The sequence below is a fragment of the Carcharodon carcharias genome, chromosome 16 (genome assembly GCF_017639515.1).
Source record: "Carcharodon carcharias isolate sCarCar2 chromosome 16, sCarCar2.pri, whole genome shotgun sequence".
Taxonomy (NCBI): domain Eukaryota; kingdom Metazoa; phylum Chordata; class Chondrichthyes; order Lamniformes; family Lamnidae; genus Carcharodon; species Carcharodon carcharias.
The window spans coordinates 110874312-110895245 of NC_054482.1; the positions used below are offsets into that span (position 1 = coordinate 110874312).

At 45.6% G+C, this 20934-nt stretch overlaps 1 protein-coding gene across 2 annotated transcripts in view; it reads left to right on the forward strand.

Moving 5' to 3' along the window:
• Window positions 1-19336: 19336 nt before the first annotated feature.
• adgrl2a (adhesion G protein-coupled receptor L2a) overlaps window positions 19337-20934 on the forward strand; it is a 639330-nt gene continuing 637732 nt past the window's right edge. For both annotated transcript variants that reach the window (XM_041208140.1, XM_041208142.1), the window contains exon 1: window positions 19337-19539. The gene's annotated coding sequence lies outside the window, so the exon portion shown is untranslated. The remainder of the gene's footprint in view (window positions 19540-20934) is intronic.

Here is a 20934-nt window from a genome sequence, read left to right on the forward strand (position 1 = left end):
AGGATCACAGGAGATTTGGGCCTTGATGTGAGATTGTAAAATTAAACCTTTGCTTGACAAAATCGAACAAAGCGAAATGGGGAGGAAGGATAAAAGATAAATAGCTGTCAGGGTAGTTGACAAAAAGCCAAAGCAAAAACAAACACGGCTAACAGTTGTGTTCTCCTCATGAGTTGGTGCAGTCCTGCGGTTAAGTAAACTGCATTTGGCAGTTGATGTAGGCCAGACTAATAGAGTTAATGTACTCTTTGTGGGTTTTTTTTTGTAGGGAGCTACAAATGTTCCGCACTGGGCTTCATTGAGTGTTGCACGACAGCACTCAAGAGGAAGGAATAGGTGAAGCGTTAAGGACACATTTAAATGGAAAGACATAGTACATCAGCATATCCTGGGAATTCATGCTCCCTGGGCTAGACATTTTGTTTTAAACATTTCAGCTTGAGGCTCAACAGAATCACAGAATCACATGGTGCAGAAGAGGCCCTTCGGCCCATCAAGTCTGCACCGACACGTGAGAAACACCTGACCTACCCACCTAATTCTTGAGGCTCAAGAATCTTTCAGCAGCCATGATCTTGTAATGTTAGCTTTATCGCTGTAACCTATTGTTGTATGTTACTAATTTCCAAACTGAATGGGTGTTCTCTCTTCCCTGCCTTGCTCTTCTCTAGTTTGTGTCATATTTAGTTGTTTTCCCTTGGCCTTCTCTAGCCTATCTATTGCTTTGAGGTGGGGGAGGGTGGTGAGGGGGGTTTGTGGCGAGGACGATCAGGTCATTAAATCCACCTTTGATTGGCTGAACTGAGGGTGACGGCCAATTGGGAAATGGATTGCTAACCTTTGACCTGATTTTGCCTTTGCGGTGAAAATTCAAAGTTTGGATCTGTTCCTTGGCTGAGTCAGCTGCATGCAGGTACCGAGCCAGATAGTAGCCGGGTTAGCAGGATCTGGTGCGGGGGGGCATTGTGTAGAGTGGTACACACATACAAATATTTGTATGGGGGAGGTGATGGCGTAGTGGTATTGTTGCTATACAAGTAATCCAGAGACCCAGGGTAATGCTCTGGGGACCTGGGTTTGAATCCCGCCATGGCTGATGGTGGAATTTGAATTCAATAAAAATCTGAAATTAAAAAAACCTGAAACCATTGTCGATTGTTGTAAAGACCCATTTGGTTCACTTATGCCCTTTAGGGAAGAAAATCTGTTGTGCTTACCTGGTCTGGCCTACATGTGACTCCAGACCCACAACAATGCGGTTGACTCTTAAGCGAGGGAATCCTCTAGGGCAACTAGGGTTTGGTAATAAATGCTGGTCTGGCCAATGATGTCCACATCCAATGAATAAAAAAGAATATATATATTTAAGCTATCGAAGGGGAGATGGTGGCATACTGTTATGTCACTGGACCAGTAATCCAGAGTTCCAGATGAATGCGCCGGGGGTATGGGTTCAAATCCCACCATGGCAACTGGTGGAATTTAAATTCAATTAATAACATCTGGCATCTAAAGTTAATCTCAGTAATGGTGACCATGACTATTTTTTAAAATTCATTCATGGGATGTGGGATTCGCTGACTGGGCCAATATTTATTGCCCTTGAGAAGGTGGTGGTGAGCTGCCTTCTTGAACCACTGCAGTCCATGTGGTGTAGGTACAGCCACAGTGCTGTTAGGAAGGGAGTTCCAGAATTTTGACCCAACGACATTGAAGGGACGGCGATATATTTCCAAATCAGGATGGTGAGTGACTTGGAGGGGAACGTCCAGGTTGTGGTGTTCCCATTTATCCCTTGCCCTTGTCCTTCTAGGTGGTAATGGTCATGGGTTTGGAAGGCGCTGTCTAAGGAGCCTTGGTGAATTCCTGCAGTGCATCTTGTACGTACTGCTGCTATTGTGTGTTGGTGGTGGAGGGAGTGAATGTTTGTGGATGTGGTGCCAATCAAGCAGACTGTTTTGTCCTGGATGGTGTCCAGCTTCTTCAGTGCTGCATGAGCTGCACTCATCCAGGCAATGGGAAGTGTTCCATCACATTCCTGACTTGTGTAGCTGGTGGACAGGCTTTGAGGAGTCAGGAGGTGAGTTACTCATCGCACAATTCCTAGCCTCTGACCTGCTCTTATAGCCACAGTATTTTATATGGCTAGTCCAGTTCAGTTTCTGGTCAATGGTAACACCCAGGATGTTGATAGTGGGAGATTCAGTGATGATAATGTCATTGAATGTCAATGGGCAATGGTTGGATTCTCTCTTGTTGGAGATGGTCATTGCCTGACACTTGTGTGGTGCGAACGTTACTTGCCAGTTGTCAGCCCACGCCTGAATATTGTCCAGGTCTTGCTGCATTTGGACATGGACTGCTTCAGTATCTGAGGAGTTGCGAATGGTGCTGTACATTGTGCAATCATTGCGAACACCCTGCCAATAATGAGCACCTGAGAAATAATTTCCAAGATTTGTTCTACAGTGTTAGGCAGGGGAGAGGAGAGGTCAGGGTTTGGAAACCCTTCTCTTCATTGCTTTGAGGCTGGAATGGAGAGATCACAGAATCACAGAATCACACAATGCAGAAGAGGCCCTTCGACCCATCGAGTCTGCACTGACACGTGAGAAACACCTGACCTAACTATGTAATCCCATTTACCAGCACTTGGCCCATAGCCTTGAATGCCGTGATGTGTTCTATCCCTGTACAATTCAGCATTGATATTAGTTGTCCTTGAGAAGGAATGTGAATGCAAAACCAGCTTCGTGGATCTTGCTGCCAAAGCTCATACTTTATAGGAAATCTCATGCCCTATGATGCATTATCTTCGCACAATGAGAATGGAGAACTGTCAGGAAAAGGTCTGTTGAGGATTGTGGTTTTTGCAAGCCTTGAAAGAGCAAGGCCTTGCCTATCAGTTATGTGATATGCCCATGTGACTGTGCAAAAAAGAAAGCTAATCCTAAATTTGGGTTTCTGGATTTTCATACAAAATGACATTACAGACGGAATTTAATGCCCTCTCTTGTGGCGAGTTTTGTTTTTTTTTGGGGGGGGGGGGTGCATTTAATTGGGCGGGAGGGTGGTGGGTGCGGACCCCGCCGTCTTTCCGCCTCCACCCCAATTCAGTCCGTGGCGGAAAGACTCGTGGACGGCCTTCTCTCTCCCCCCCCACCCCCGCCGCTAATTGAGTCCATGGTGGGCTAATTCATGTCCACTTGAGGGTCTCATTTAGCCACCGTCGCTGGTATTAGTCCAGCAGCAGGCGAGGGTCTCACCATGTGAGCCGCACGACAGGCAAACCTGTGCAGGGCTGCTTGCAAGCTCCGAGATCCGAGAGTGTTTGTGCCCCACCCCCCCCACCCCCCACAATGCAAAGACACGCACCACCTGATCGAATGCTCCAGCATTGGGAAGGGGAGAGCCTCTGGGCCAAACCCTTGCCTTTGCTGCTGACACCCCCACCCCCCCCACCCACCCTCCACCCCCCAGCGACTCCCACCCTACAACTCCCATCCCACCTCATTCATCTGTGCCTGGGTCCATGGCGACCCTGGGCCTCAGGTGGGTGTCATGCCACCAGCAGTCGATGGCACTGACGTTCAGTAGAGCTGTTAGCCTCTGATGGGTCAGCAGTTCCCGGCGGGTGGGACTTGCGCCCCTGGGGTCCTTGATCCCAGGGGAAGGCCCAGCTATTATCCAGTTAGGCGCCTGAGTGGCATACGATGCAGCAGGGCTTCCCGAAAAGAAACAATGCAGGGCTCTTGCCGGCAAGGGAGAGCCCCACGTTGCAAAGCGGTGCTCGTGGAAAGCTGTATTTAAATACAGGTCTTTCTTTTCTTCAGGTCTAAAGTACAAGTACAGTATTTTCATGGTTTCATAGGAGCATTTACAGACGTCGCCTTACTTTAGTAAATATCGGTGCTTCTTACTAGTATGAATCTAGAAAAATTACTTCAGCAACAATGTGTCTGACCATGTTGTGGTTAGCTGGGGCCCAAAATATAAGAGCAGGGAGATTATTATTCTTTTGGGGGAAGGCAGAGGTCGTGGCTCACATTGGGACCAATGACATAGGTAGGGTAAGGGACGAGATTCTGAAAGCAGAATTTAGGGAGATAGGAAGGAAATTGAAAAGCAGAACCTGAGGAGCAGTAATCTAAGGATCACTCCCAGTGCCATGTGCTGGTGAGCATACGGATAGGAAGATTGAACAGTTCAACACGTGGCTGGAGAAATGGAGTAGGAGGGACGGCTTTAGATTTCTGAGGCATTGGGATCGGTTCTGGGGCAGGTGGGGCCTGTACAAAGAGGACGGGTTATACCCTAACAGGACTGGGACTGGTGTGCTCACGGGGAGGTTTACTAACACTGATGGGGAGGGTTTATACTAGATTGGCAGGGGGATGGGAACCTGGCAGGAAAATCAGAGAGGAGAGGAGAAAAACTGGCAGTGGGAAGTAGAGTATTAACTGATAAGGAGGATATATGAAAGAATAGTATCAAGGAAAATAGAATACTTGGAGAGTTTGTATAGTAATTATGGTTTTGTTAAATGTTGGACTGTACCTTTAAGAATAGTCCTGTGATGTAAGATCACATGATCTGTGTAAACCAATTTGTTAGCAGCGTGGGCTATCTCCATGGGCATGTAGAGATGGAGACAGTGTCGAAAACACATGCGTAGTTGTTGCTGGCTGTATTGTAAATAAACCTAATGTTTCCACTTAGAATGTTGTCTGCAGATCAACTCTATTACAAATAGGCAACAAGGCCACACTATAACAGTTTGATAGAAGTAGAGCAGGATATACTAAGTCATTGGATGGGGTCAGATCAAGAGGGAAAGTTAAAGAGCCTAAATCAGGATTAATGTGCATGTATGTGAATGCACAAAGTGTGGTTAATAACATTGGTGAACCACAGGCACAGGTTGACAGATGGAACTATGATATTATTGCTATAACAGAGACCTGGCTCAAAGAAGGGCAGGACTGGGTGTTAAATATTCCTGGGAAAAGGTATTTAGGAAAGACAAGAAAGGAAGAAAACATAGAAGCATAGAAACTAGGAGCAGGAGGAGGCCATTCGGCCCTTCGAGCCTTTTCTACCATTCATTATGATCATGGCTGATCAGCCAACTCAATAGCCTGCTCCCACTTTCTCCCCGTAATCTTTGATTCCTTTCATCCCAAGAGCTATATCTAGCTCCTTCTTGAAAAGACACAATTTTTTGGTCTCAACTACTTTCTGTGGTAATGCATTCCACAGATTCACCACTCTCTGGGTGAAGTAATTTCTCCTCATCTCAAAAGGGGATTCGGGAGTGGCAGCATTGATTAAGGATGGTATTACAGTTCTGGAGAGAGAGGACGATCCAGAGGGGTCAAGGACAGAACCTCTCTGGCTAGAGGTAAGGAATGTGAAAGGTGCATTGATTGGTGTAGTATATAGAACACAGATTAGCAGAAGGGATGTAGAGAAACAAATTTGCAAAGAAATTACAGAGAGGTGCAAGAATTATAGAACAATTATAATGGGGAACTTTAATTATCCAAAAATAGACTAGGATAGAACCGGTGCAAAGGGACAAGGAGGGTGAGAGTTCCTGGAGTGGGTTCAGGATAATTTTCTGCAGCGGTATGTTTCCAGTCCAGCGAGAGGGCAGACACTGTTGGATCTGGTTCTGGGGAATGAGTTGGCCTCAAGTGGATCAAAATCAGTGGGAAAGCATGTAGGGGGCAGTGACCATTGTATCATAAAGTTTAGGTTGGCCATGGAGAAGGACAAGGAACAATCCAGAGCAGGGATAATTAATTGGGGGGAAGCCAACTTCGACTGGATGAGAATGCATCTGAGTCGAGTGAGTTGGAATCAAATGTTGGCGGAAAAGGCGATGCCTGAATAATGGGCTACCTTCAAAGAGATAGTATAGCAGGCAATGTCAAGGTATATTGCCTTGAAGGGGAAAGGTAGGGCAAATAAATCTAGTGCACCTTGGATGACGAGAGAGATAGAGGTGAGGATGAAAAGGAAGAAGTGTGCGTACGACAGATGTCAGGTAGAAAATACATTGGAGAATCAGGCTGAATACCGAAGGACCAGAGCTGAAGCAAAAAAACTGATCAGAAAAGCAAGGAGGGAGAATGAAAAGAGACTAGTAGCTAACATAAAAGGGGGTCCCAAGGTCTTCTATAAGCATGTAAATAATAAAAAGGTGGTAAAAGAAAGGGTAGGGCCAATTAGAGATAAAGGTGGAGACTTGCATGTGGAGGCAGGAGAAGTAGTAGAGGTCTTAAATGAATACTTTGCATCTGTCTTTACAAAGGAAGAAGATGTGACCCAGGCCAAGGTGAGAGAGGAGTTAATAGGTACAGTCAAGAAATTTACAACTGAGACGGAGGAGGTATTAGAAAGGCTATCTCTACTTAAAATTCATAAGGTACCAGGACCAGATGAGATACATCCGAGGATACTCAGGGAGGCAAGAGTGGAAATTTTAGAGGCAGTGGTGATAATTTTCCAGTCTTTCTTAGACACAGGAGTGGTGCCGGAGGACTGGAAGATTGTGAATGTTACAGCCTTGTTCAAAAAGGGGTGCAAGGATAAAGTCAGTAACTACAGACCAGTCAGTTTGACTTCGGTGGTAGGGAAACTTCTGGAAACTATAGTTCGGGACAAAATCAATAGTCACTTAGACAGCTGTGTGATAATTAAGGAAAGCTAGCATGGATTCATTAAAGGAAAATCATGTTTAACTCACTTGCTGAAATTTTGTGAGGAGGTAACAGAGAAGGTTGATAAGGACAATGCTGTTGATGTGGTCTATATGGATGCTCAACAGTTATTTGATACAGTGCCACACAATAGACTTGTGAGCAAAATCCTGGCTCATAGAATAAAAGGGAGAGTAGGCACTCGGAGAGGAAATTGGCTGAGCAACAGGAAACAGAGTAGTGATAAATGGTTGTTTCTCAGGTGGAGGAAGGTCTGTGGTGGATTTCCCCAGTGGTCAGTATTGGGACCCTTGCTCTTCCTGATATATATTAATGTCCTAGACTGTGATGTGCAGGGCATGATTTCAAAGTTTGCGGATGATGTGAAGATTGGAAGCATTGTCAACAGTGATGAGGATAGTCTTGAACTTCAAAAAGACATAGATGTGTTGATGGATTGGGCAGACAAATGGCGGATGAAGTTCAATGCACAAAAGTATGAGGTGATTCATTTTGGCAGGAAGAATGTGCAGAGACAGTATGAAACTAAAGGGAGAGACCCTCAAGGTGGTGCAGGAACAACGGGACGTTGGTGCCTGTGTACGTAAGTCATTGAAGGTGGCAGGGTATGTTGAGAGACCAGTTAATAAAGCATATGGTAATCTAGGTTTTATTAATAGGGGCATTGAGTACAAGAGGAAGCAGGTCATGTTAAACTTGTATGGGACACTAATTAGGCCTCATCTGGAGTACTGCATCTAGTTCTGGGCAACATACTTGAGGAAGGATGTAAAGGTATGAGAGACAGTACAGAGGGGATTCACAAGAATGATTCCCGGGATGAAGAACTGTAACTATAAGGATAGATTGGAGAGGTTGGGGCTGTTTTCCTTGAGATAAGAAGGCTGAGAGGAGACTTGATAGAGGTATTCAAGATCCTGAGGGGTATGGACAGGGTAAACAGTGAGAAACTGTTCCCACTCAAGAGAACATCAAGAACTAGAGGGCACAGATTCAAAATAATTAGCAAAAGGAGTAGAAGTGATGTGAGGAAATTTTTTTTCACCCACAGGGTAGCTGGAGTCTGGAACAAGGATGGTGGAGGCAGGTTCATTTGAGGTATTCAAAAGGGAATTGGATTGCTATCTAAAAAGAGAGAATGTACAAGGTTACAGGGATAACACAGGGGAGTGGGACTAGGTGGAGCCCTCTTTCAGATAACCAGTGCATCTTGATAGACCAAATGGCCTCCTTCTGCACTGTAAAGATTCTGTGATTCTGTAAAAAACACCAGTTAGACCACAACTACAGTACTGTGTACAGTTCTGTTTGCTGCATTGCAGGACGCATATGATCACACTAGAAAGGGCACAGAAGAGGTTCACAAGGATCTTACCAGGAATGGAGAATTTTAGTTAGGAGGAAGATTGGATAGGCTCGGGCTTTTTCTTTGGAGTAGAGAAGGCTGAGAGAGAAATTTAATTGGTGGTGGTGTGTTACGGTTCACTCAGGGAGCCCGAGTTGCTGTGGCAACATGCACTTTTACAGGCATGTTGTGGTCTGGAGCTATGAGGATCCAATGTTCTTTCCATCACATGGCTGACCAGGAATCTCTCCCACTCTTACCGCCTGCCATTGGTGTATGTTGGAAGCGTTTGCAAATCGCTACTCAACCTGTTTGTCCACATTGGAGGAATTTGAGGTGTTAATCTTTTACCCAGAACTTCTGGATCTCACTGCATGAAAGGGTGGTGGAGGCAAAAACCCTCATCACATTTAAAAAACACATTTAACGTGCCATAACTACAGGGCTACAGAGCAAAAGCTGCAAGGTGGAATTAGGCTGGATAGTTCTTTTTCAGCTGGGCTGAAGTGGCTTCTCTGTGCAATAAACTTTTTTGTTTCTAACTGGTTTAGCCATTCACTGCCAGATCTGGCTGGACCGCATAAAACCCTATCGAGCCCTGGGATCATCCTGGAATGCAAAGATAACTTCCACTATCCTTGTTGTGCTGGAAATGATCACCTAAAGCCCTCTCCCCCCTCTCCTCTACACTCACCTCAACAATAAGTGCAATGATGCTCACGAACTTCTATGTCACTAAGATTGAGACCATCTGATTACCTGCCTCTCTGACTTTCTTCCTTTCCTCTCACCCACTGGGCCAAACTTCCTCTTCATCCTAGCCCAGAACTCACATCTTTCTTCAATTTCTCTCCTCTCTTCCCTCATTTTCTATCTAAACACATCTTGTCCATGAAACCCATCTCCTGCTCCCTTACCTATTCTCGCTGAACTGCTGACTCCTCAACTTCCTATCCTGGTCCCCAATTCACTGATAGTGTTAACAGTTTTCTCCCTTCGGATACTGTCAGCCTCTTCTTCACATCTGCCACCATCATTCTTTCCTCAAAAATACCAACCCTTGACCCCTGCATGCTTACCAATTTCCCACCCCATCTCCAGCCTCCCTTTTCTTTTCAAAGTCCTCCAACATGCTGTTGGCTCCAAAATCCATTCCTATGTTTATCAAAGTCACTAAAGACTTGCTATTTGACTATGACAAAGGTAAACTATTCTGCCTTGTCCTTTTCAACCTGTCTGCAGCCTTTGATGTAGTCGACCGCACCATCCTCCTCCAACGCCTCTCCACAGTTGTCCAGTTGGGTGGGATTGCACTCGCCTGGTTACATTCTTATCTGTCTAACCTTACCCAGAGAATCACTAGCAATAGTTTCTCTTCCTATTCCTGCACCATTACATCTGGTGTTCCCCAAGGAACAATCCTTGGCTCCCTCCTATTCCTCACCAACATGTTGCCCTTCAGCGGCCCCAATGAAAAGACAGCGTCAGTTTCAGCATGTACCGTGATGACACCCAGGCCAACCTCACCACCGCTTCTTTCGATCTCTCCTCTGTCTCTAAATTATCCGACTGACTGAGCAGGAATTTCCTCCAACTAAATATCTGGAAGGCCGAAGCCACTGTCTTTCGAGCATCCCCCCCCCACCCCCCCCACCACCAAGGCTCCCCCGCAAGGCTCCCCCCATCCCATCCTCCACAACACCACAAACTCTGATCACTAGCCATTGACTCCATCCCTCACTCCCTGGCAACAGCCTGAGGCTGAACCAGACTGTTTGTAACCTTGATATCATATTTGACCCTGAGCTGAGCTTTTGACCACATATCTGCACTGTCACTGAGACACCTTTGTAACATTGCCTGACTCCATCCTGCTTCACCTCATCTGCTGGTGAAGCCCTCAGCCTTTGTTACCTCCAGACTTGGCTATTCCAATGCACCCCATGGCTGGCCTGCCCACCTTCTTTCCTCCATAAACTTGAAGCCATCCAAAACTTTCCAGCCCATGTCTTAACTCGCACCAAGTCCCTTTCACCTATCAACCCCATGTTCACTAGTCTACATCGGCTCCTGGTCAAACAATATCTTGACTTTGAAATCCTTAACCCTCCGAAATATCTGCGCAGCTCTAATCTGGGCCTCTTGAGCATCCCCAATTTTAATTGCTCCATCGTAGCTGTGCCTCTGAAGAAGGGTCATACGGACTCGAAACGTTAACTCTGTTTCTCTCTCCACAGATGCTGTGAGAGCTGCTGAGTTTTTCCGGCATTTTCTGTTTTAATGTGCCTTTAGCTGCCCAGGCCTGTAAGCTCTGGAATTCCCTCCCTGAATATTTCTATGTCACTACCTCGTTTTGCTCCTTTACAACTCTACTTAAAGCCTACCTCTTTGACCCAAGCTTTTGGTCATTTACCATAATGACTCCTTACCTGGCTCAGCGTCAAATTTTATTTCATGACGCTTCTGTGCAGTGCCTTGTGACATTTTACTAAGTGAAAGGTGCTATATAAATGCAATTTGTTGTTGTGCTTGTCACCCTGCACCGATTCAAAGGCCTTTAAAGGCTCTCTGATGCCAGGTTTGTATTGTGGAATTATTTCTCCTCGTCGGGTACTGCCTTGTGCTTTCGCCCAGATTTGTATTGGCTGAAAAGTCATGATCTCAACTAACTTTCTGACCCCAAATGTCAGGAGAAGGTCAGTGCCATCCACTAATGTGAAAGCCACGTTTCTGACCCGAGCGGGCAGAGTGTAAGCGACAGACAAAATTGGCAGGAACTGTCTGTGTGCCACTGGCAGCACAAGGCAAGCTCCCACCCTGAGGACGACAATCTGTGCTGTCAGAAACTCTAATGTAGCCTCATTAATGCTACAAAGCAGTCTGCTGTGGACAATGCCCCAGGGCACCATGCCAATTCTGGAGATGTGGCAGAGGAGTTAAATAGAAGTAACAACAGCTTGCATTTAATACAGGAACATGCTCCAAGGTGATTGACAGACAAGCATGGATGCCCGTCCAAAGGAAAAGATATTGGATGGGGCAACAAAAGTCTTGGCCAGAGAGTTGAATCTTAAGGAGTGTCTTAAAGGCAGAGAATGAGTTCCAGGGATTTGGGATTAGACAACTGATGTCATGACCGCCAAAGATAGTGGAAAGGTGGGGTGAAATGAGGAAGTCAATCAGGAATATGGGAAGTTCGGTTTAGTTGGGGGTGGGATGAATGACTGGAGGAGGTTACAGAGAAAGGGAGGGCTCAACTCAAAGGAATTTGCGTATGAGGCCAAGAATTTTAAACTGGGGGATCTAAAAGCCAATGTAGGCCAGTGATTGGTGATTGGTACTTGGTACAGGATGGAATACAGACAGCAACATTTTGGAGGAGCTGAAGTTTATAGAGGATGGAAGCATGAAGTTTTGGAATAGTCACGTCTACAGCTAACAAAAGTAGGATGAAGGTTTCAGCAGCAGATGGACTGAAGCAGAGGCCAAGATGTGCAATGTTATGGTGCTTGAAGTGGGTGGAAAGGATATAGGTTTGTAAATTCAAGTTTAAAAATAAAGGAACAAAAATGTTTTAATGTAAGGAGGATGACTAAAGAAAATATTAAATGTCAATCTGTGTAGCTCAGAGAGAACATGGTTAAGGGGGGACCCACATTGAAGTGTACAAAATATTAACTGGCTTAGTTAAGCTAAACCTTGAATGTAATTTTAAAATAAGATAGAATAATAAGACAAAATGTCATAAATATAAAAAATATCACATAGAAATTTGATCTAAATTTATATTTAACTAGTTTGTATTTATAGGATCTATGTATTTCAATACTTTTTAAACTAGTTTTGACCCTGGGTTAATGTACACGAGGAGGTGCTTTGATGGGCCAAACCATGTTGTTACGCAGTGTTGTATTATGAGTGGAGTAGAAAACCAATCAGCAATCACGAGTAGACTGAGAATGATTTTGTTGCTGTGCCACTCGTCTCACTCTCCCCTTTCTGCCCACTTCCCTGCCCGCCCCATGTCCGCTGCCTTTCTCCCCATTGATGCCTTTTTCCCCATTCCCGGACTTATCAATTCAGTCAAGACCAGGAACTGTGAAAATGAACAAATTGTGCCAAGCCCACCGTTCGTGGGACGGTGCCTCACCGAAGACAATTCGTAGTGCTGCCAGTAACACAGCACTACTGCAGCATAAGTTATTCTATTGCACGACACAAAGTGGCATAAATCTATTTGCTAATGGGATTTACGACCAATTCAGGCCACTATTTCAAGTTGGAATACCCATAGCTTTTAAAATGGCATCACACACTGCTGCGTATATGGCGGATGTGACCCGTGGCACTCTGCTGTCTCAGTCATTGTGCTTGTTAATGGCTGACATAGCAGCATTAAACAAGTGATTATAAGCAAGTATATCTCTGCTGGCTGAGCATGTGTGTTCAAGGGGGAGGAGAAGAGAATCTGTGACTGGTAGTTTTGAGCAGGAGCCAATTCACAGCAAACTACATTGAGAGAAAGGACATCCAATGAGTGATGTACACATGGATTATGCATTGGAATCATCAGCAGTCTGTGATGCACCCTTTCCTTCTCTTTCCTTTCCGGACTCATAGTACAACAGGCAAACATATGCTCTTTTACTAGCACAGCAAGCGTTCACAGCTACTCATATGGTGTCAGCCATGGCTCAGTGGGTAGCACTCACACTTTTGCGTCAGCAGGTTGTAGGTTCAAGTCCCACGCTAGGAATTTGAGCACATAATCTCAGCTGACACTTCGGTGCAGAGCAAGGGAGGCTGTGCTACAATGTCAAGAGGTGCCGTCTCTAGGGTATGCAGTTAAATCAAGAGCCCGCCTTTCCTCTCAAAAGATCCCCTGACACTATTTTGAAGTGCTGGGGCATTCTTCCTGGTGTCCTGGCCTATACCACACATAAAAATAGCTTGCTGATTGCTGCATTGGAAGCTGTTCAGAGAATACCTGGAATGGGAGGGTTGTCTTATGAGGAAGGTTGGACAAGCTAGGCTTATGTCCACTGGAGTTTAAAGAGTAAGAGACGACTTGAGTGAAACATATAAGATCCTGAGGGGTCTTGACAGGGTGGATGTATAAAGGATGTTTCCTCTTGAGGGAGGATCTAGAACCAGGGGTCACTCTTTAAAAATAAGGGGTTAATCATTTAAGACAGAGATGAAAAATGTTTTCTCTCAGAGGGTCATGAGTCTTTGGAACTCTCTTCCCCGAAATGCAATGGAAGCAGAGTCTTTGAATATATTTAAGGCAGGGGTAGATAGCTTCTTAATAAGCAAGGGAGTGAAAGATTATGGAGGGGGTAGATGGGAATGTGGAGTTGAGTTTAAAATCAGATCAGTCATGATCTTATTGAATGGCTGGAAGGGCTGAGTGGCCTACTCCTGCTCCTAATTTGGATGCTTGTATGATCACTGTCACATTTCTGTCCTTGCTGTGCAACAGTAGGTCTGGGTCCCATTGTTAAACTCCCTGTCTAAGCCCCCACCGTTTCTCTGCATCCCCCCTTCACTTTTAGCTGCTCCTTAAACCAAGCCTTTGGTCAGCCTCTTTCTGTTGTTGGTGTTTGTGCCTGCCCTGAAGGTTCTGTCAACTGCCTTGAGGCATTTTTCTATGTTAAAGAACTCTATGTAAAGCAAGTTACGCACAATGAACATGGTACCAAAGGGAACTGAGGGAACTATCGTTTCAGACAGATGTGCTGTATCTTCCTCTTCTATCTTTCAAGCTCGGGAGCTTGTGTGACATCCACAGCTCACTCTCCCAAGCTTCTGCTTTGATTGGCAAACAGTGCAGCCACTCCAAAAGGAAAAGAGTTTCCTTCTGCAGAAATTTGTCACCACAGTTTCGAGAATTGTTGCTTCCAATACTTTTCTTTATTCTTTCACGGGCTGTGGGCGTCGCTGGCATGGCTAGCATTGTTGCCCATACTTAATTGCCCTTGAACTGAGTGGCTTGCTAGGCCATTTCAGAGGGCAGTTAAGAATCAGCCACATTACTATGCAACTGGAGTCACATCACAAGAGTGTTATCAATAAATCAGCTGTGGCAGGAGGGGGTACATTTTTAGTATGTAAACTGTTGTTTTGCTTTAAACCTAGAACTGGCAATTTTGCAAAGCATTTACAGCAACAGAAATAGTTCATTCAACCCAAAAAGCCCAAGCTGGCATTTAAGTTCCATATGAGTCTCCTCCCACCTTTCCTCATCTAACCCCATCAACAAAGCCTTCTATATGGCCCCTGATCTAGATTCCCCATGAATACAGCTTTGCTACTTACCTCAACCACTCATTGCAGTAGCAACTTCCAAATTCTAAACACTCTCTGGGTAAAGAAGTTTCTCCTGAATTCCCTATGGCATTTATTAATGTCTTATATTTATACTCAACGAGCCCATGCTTACAAAACCCAAAGCAAAGGATCTACTGTTAGATTGATTCCGCAATTGGGCAGCACTTGCTGAACAATCCTGAGTGTGCTAATGGCTAAACTAACAACCAATTTAAGATAATCAGTTAAATTCATAACATAGCTCATTCATGCCTACTAGAAGCGACATACATTCATACACAAGGATCTGGACTCTGCAAACAAAAGGAATATGTTCAAGCCTTGCATTTTTTTAAAAAAATACTCAAGAGCTTGGGAGCCTGTAGCTCCCCATTGCTTCCTCCATAGCAATGCTTCAAGCAATCAGAGCTGAATTGCCAATCAATCGGCACTCTTTTATCCTGTAGTATAAATTGTTGTGCTCTTTTGAAATTTGGCATTCTTGCATTTGTCCTGATGAGGGCAAGATAAAAAGCTTTGGTAACTTGTCTCTTTTCAGCTATATCTTATCTTTATGGCCCCTAATTCTCTTCTCACCCACAAGTGGAAATACCTTCTCTGTGTCTACCCTATCAGACCCTTCAAAAATCTTAAAGACCCCTGTGAATTCGTCCCTCAGCCTTATCTTTTCCATAGAGAAGAGCCCCAGTCTGTTCAGTTTCCTGCTAGGTATAACCTCTCAGTTCTGGTATCATTCTAGTATTTTTTTTTAATTCATTCACGGGATGTGTGCTTCACTGGCTGGGCCAGCATTTATTGCCCATCCCTAGTTGTCCTTCAGAAGTTGGTGGTGAGTTGCCTTCTTGAACCACTGCAGTCCATGTGGTGTAGGTACACCCACAGTGCTGTTAGGTAGGGAGTTGCAGGATTTTGACTCAGTGACAATGAAGGGACGGCGATATATTTCTAAGACAGGATTGTGAGAGACTTGGAGGGGAACTTCCAAGTGGTGGCGTTCCCAATTATCTGCTACCCTTGTCCTTCTAGGTGATAGTGGTCGTGGGTTTGGAAGGTGCTGTCTAAGGAGCCTTGGTGAATTCCTGCAATGCATCCTGTAGATGGTACACACTGCTGCTACCGTGTGTCAGTGGTGGAGGAAGTGAATGTTTGTGAATGTGGAGCCAATCAAGTGGACTGCTTTGTCCTTGATGGTGTCCAGCTTTTTCAGTGTTGTAGGAGCTACACTCATCCAGGCAAGTGGGAAGTATTTCATCACATTCCTGACATGAGCCTTGTAAATGGTGGACAGGCTTTGAGGAGTCAGGAGGTGAGTTACTCGTTGGACGATTCCTGGCCTCTGATCTGTTCCTGTAGCCATTGTATTTATATGATTAGTCCAGTTCAGTTTCTGGTGAATGGTAACCCTGAGGATGTTGATAGTGGGGGATTCAGTGATGGTAATGCCATTGAATATCGAGGGGCGATGGTTGGATTCTCTCTTGTTGGAGATGGTCATTGCCTGACACTTGTGTGCCGCAAATGTTACTCGCCACTTGTCAACCTAAGCCTGGATATTGTCCAGGCCCTGCTGCATTTGGACATGGACTGCTTCAGTGTCTGGGCAGTTGCGAATGGTGCTGAACATTGTGCAATCATCAGTGAACATCCCCATTTCTGACCTTATGATGGAAGGAAGGTCATTGATGAAGCAGCTGAAGATGGTTGGGCCTAGGACACATTGATCTTTTTCAATGAATCAGTGCAGTTTATATATCTTCACATGGTCATTTTTCAGACCCAAGTAAACTCAAAGCCTAGGGCCCTGAAGTTGGACAACAACAATTTGGGGTTTATGTAATGTCTTTGACATACTAAAACATCCCAAGGTCCCTCACAGGAGCACTATCAGACAAAATAGCAAGAAAAGAGGGGGTTGGCGGGGAAATAAGTAATTAGCACAGGAGCACTTAGCCAACTTGCTGATGTTTCCCCCCCTGCCAATTTAATGCAAATTCACACTTCAGTCATTGTCACAATGTTGTTTATGGGAGTTTGCTATGCACAAATTGGTTGCTGTGTTTCCACATGCCAAAATGAACTGTACTTCATAGAGGTATTTCATTGTCTAAAAAATCACCTTGGGATGTCTTGCATCCATAAATGAAGAATGTAAATGTCAGTCTTTCAAGTCCTTCTTTACTTTACCACCGATAACTGCGCAGGTTTATTGGCTGTGCTACAGAACAGAGAGGTCCGGAGATCTAATTCCTGCTTTGTGCTGAGCTAATTTCCCCTGTGCTGACTGACATACATTGGCTCTCCGTCCAGCAGTAATTTTAAACTTCTCATCCTTGTTTTCAAATCCCTACATGTCTGCGCCCCTCTCTGTCTCTATAATATCCTCCACTCCCACAACCCTCCGATCTCTCTGTATTCCTCCATTTTTAGCCCCTTGTGTGTCCCCCATTCTAATTGTTCCACTGTTGGTGGCTGTGCCTTTAGCTGCCTGGGTCCTAAGCTCTGGAATTCTCTCTCTAAACCTCTACAGCTCTCCTACTCTCTCTCTTCCTTAAAACCGACCTCATTCTTTGAAACCTGCCTCTTTGCCCAACATGCCTGTGTTTCTGACTCGCTATCAAATTTTGTTTGCTAACACTGCTGTGAAAAACCTTCGGACATTTCACAACATTAAAATTGTTACATCAATGCAAGTTGCTATTGCTGTTAATCTAGTGGGGAGTGCCACTATTTGCCTCGATGCCCCCAGTTGAGGGAGGGAAAAACCAGCCCCCTTTCCCACTCCTGATTGCTAAATGCTCACCATTGCTGGATGGGGATATCTGGTGACGACAGTTTTGGGATGGGAGTGACATGATTTTGCAGTTGAATACTTCGCCAATACGCAAGATTCAATTTCCTAATCAGTTTTGTATTAAAAGTGTTCATAGCCTGTTTATGTGAAGCAGCTTACCAACAGTTTAAACTCACAGTCCGTGCTCACACTTTGGGACTACTGTAAGAATTTTCCACCTTCAGAATAGAAGGAAAGGGGGAAAACTGACTTGGGGGGATGATAAAACTAAAAGACCAGTTAAATTAAGTCTGTGCACAACGGGTCCTGTAAGTAAGAACGACTTGCATTTCTATTCATTTAATTGAGTGAAACTTTCCAATATGCTCCACAGGAGCATAATCAGACGCACCATTTTGGGGGTTACCATTAACCAGAAACTGAACTGGAATAGCCATATAAATGCTGTGGCTGCAAAAGCAGGTCAGAGTAACTCACCCACTGGCTCCTCAAAGCCTATCCACCATCTACAAGGCACAAGTCAGTAATGTGATGGAATACTCCCCACTTGCCTGGATGAGTGCAGCTCCAACAACACTCAAGAAGCCTGACACTGTCCAGGACAAAGCAGCCCACTTGATTGGCACCCAATTCTCAAACATTCACTCCCTCCACCACCGATGCATAATAGCAGCAGTGTGTACCACCGACAAGATGCACTGTAGGAACTCACAAAGTCTCCTTACACAGCACCTTCTAAACCCACGACTGCTACCACCTAGAAGGTACAAGGGCAGCAGGTAGATGGGAACACCACCACCCCTTCAAGCTCCCCTTCAAGCCACTCACAAGTCTGACTTGGAAATATATTCACGTTCCTTCACTGTCGCTGGGTCAAAATCCTGGAACTTTCTCTCTAACAGCACTGTGGGTGTACCTACACCACATGGACTGCAGCGGCTCAAGAAGGCGGCCCATCCCCTTACCAAGGGCAATTTGGGATGAGCAACAAATGCTGGCCCAGCTGCACGCCATGAACAAATAAAACAAAAGTCACACAAGGATATTAGGGCAGCTGGCTAAAAGCTTTGTCCTAGGGGTATGTTTAAGGATCATCTTGAAGGAGGAAGGTAAGAGGTAAGCTTTCAGGAAGGTGTTCCAGAGCTTTGGATTAAGCAGCATGGCCGCCAATGGTGGAGTGCTGAACATCAGGGATACGTAAAATTAGAGGAGCACTGAGATCTTGGAGGGTCGTAGGACTAGGGACGTTGCAAAGGGGTAAGAGAGGACCATGGAGGTAAATGTAAAGGTGGGGCAGTAAAAAGGGCTGTCGTGCTGTTGTATTATAGTTCACGAAAGGAGTGGGAGTTGCCATGGCGACATGTGCTTCTTCTACATGCATGAACTATGGATAGTGATGGTGGAGGCGCCAATGTCCTTTCCCTCACATGACTGACCCAGGACCCCTTTTTCCCACCCTTACCGCCTGCCATTGTGTGCGTTGGAAGGATTTGCAGATTGATACTTAACCTGGTATTGCCCTCAAGTCGCGGAGCTGAGACTTGAACCCGAAACTTCTCGTTCAGAGGCAGGGAGGCTACCCACTGCATGACAAGACCTCCCGCTAAGGACGTGGGAGAAGCAAAAAAAAACAAATCTAGTCCCTCCTCTGTCACTTCCACTCAAGTTCAGAGAGTGTGTGTGTGTGTGTGTTGGCAATGGCATTTTGAAATATGATTTATTTTTTAAAATTAAAGTGAAAAAAAACTAGGAGTGGAATGATTCGTAGACCATTTAAAGGAGCAGGTTCATTTGTGCTTCACTGGCTTTCCAAACAGACTCAGTGAAGGTGTCTTTGGGAAGCAGTCAAGTGTAACAGCAAAGTGCGCCATGATAAATCGAAAGCCTCCATGTCCCTCCCCCTCCCCCGATATAGGACCCTCTTGACTGTTACTGTAACTCTCAGCGCCGGGAGGTATGAAGAGACTGCACTCTGCCCAAGTCTGAACATCCCCGTTCTGACCGAACCTGCAAATCCAGTCCACACTTTCCACCCACTCCGCCTCTTCATTGCCACTGTGCCAGATTAATTTAAATGTATCTGCTCTAGTGGAGATAATCAATGCAAATCACAGTGACTGAGCCGTACAAACGGGGTATGTTTGATTCGCAAAGCGGCCTGAGCTTTCAGGAGGTCAGTCGTTCACTAAAGTCCCTTCGTTCCGTTTCTTGTCTTGGGAGAACAGCAGGTCACCGATGTGTGAGTGACTGAAACACACTGAATGTCCTATCTCCACTGGCTCGGCTTGCCTCTGCTGCTCCTCTCTTAGGATCTAGATGCCTGCACGTCCTGGCTACAGTGTCTAAAGGTAGGTCCAGTGATTCTGACGTCCATCATCTATCAGTTATTGGCGAATCGTTACAGCCTGCGTACCTCCTCTCTCAGTTCCAACTCATTCGGGTAAGATGGAACAGCAAGTAAGAGCACCAAATCTGTATAGTTTCCAAGTCGGTTCGTACCAACCGTGCGGTTATTCATCTCGGGAGGTTCATGAAGTTACCATCAGTGCGGTGATGGGCTGCTGAGCTGTGTGAGATGAAGCGGCGGTAAAGCGGTAAAGACTCTTTCTTTCATGTCTGTGGTCATTAAGAGATGATCCAGCTGCTGCTACCTGCTTATATCACTACGCGGAGCTGAGCATTAAAGAATGATTGGCCCCTTTTTCTGCTTTGCAACTTTTTAATATTGTCATTAAGGATAGTGGGGCCGTTGGGTGGGAAGCAGAAAGGGGCTTTTGGGGAGTGAACTAAATGTTACTGGGATTGCCTGGCACTTTGGGGGGGGGGGGTGTGGGTAAACGCAGCGAGGAGCAGTTTAAGTACTGTAAAGGTAGGTGAGGTGTGTGTGTGTGTGGGGGGGGGGGGTTTGATGACTCAAAATAGTCAATTGAAACCCTTTCCACTGCGGTCTGTGAATGAGAGGAATTTTCCCTTTGAGGAATTGATAACTTGAATGTTTCGGCTTTCAGCCTGAGACGAGGTTTTCCCTTCTCCCCGATCCAGATGAGGCTTGAAATTCACAAATGTCCTGTTCTCAATGAGTTAGGAGCAGAACGCAAGGGGAGGGGAGTGTGTGTGTGTGTGTGTGTGTGTGTGTGGGGCGGGGGGGGGGTGAGGTGGTGGTGTTAGTCTGGATACACTCCCCCCCCCTACCCCCCTTATATTGTTGGACTCTTAGGACGAGTGAAACGCCTGCAAGTTTCGCTTCTCCTTTCCGTTCGCCTGCAGGCTGCGGCAGACTTCACTTGCCTCCTGAATATTGTGGGCACGTCGACAAGTCCCGGAGCCAAGCTGTGGCTAACGGAGCGTGGCGGCGAGTCAGCCCCCCCCCCCCTCCCCCCCACCGTCGGGGAGAGGCGGCTGGGTCGCTGGACAGGAGAAAGTGGCAGATTAAGAGGGAAGCGAAAAAAAAAAAGGCTGTCTGTCCACGGCCCAGTGATCACATTAGTGCAGGGGCAGAGTCGACAGCGGCACCTCACCGGCAGCTGGAAGTGTAATATGTCGAGCAGTCCTTTTTTTAAAAAAAGAGAGAAAAGGCCAACCTTGGCATCAGAATAATTGGAACCCAGTGTTTTAGTAAAACAGCAGTTGTTTTATTAATAAACTGTTGGGATATTTACAATTCAGATGATTCAATTACTATCGATGGTTACAAACACATCTCCCAAAATATCAATGTGAGACTTTTGACTGTTCTTGGTTAC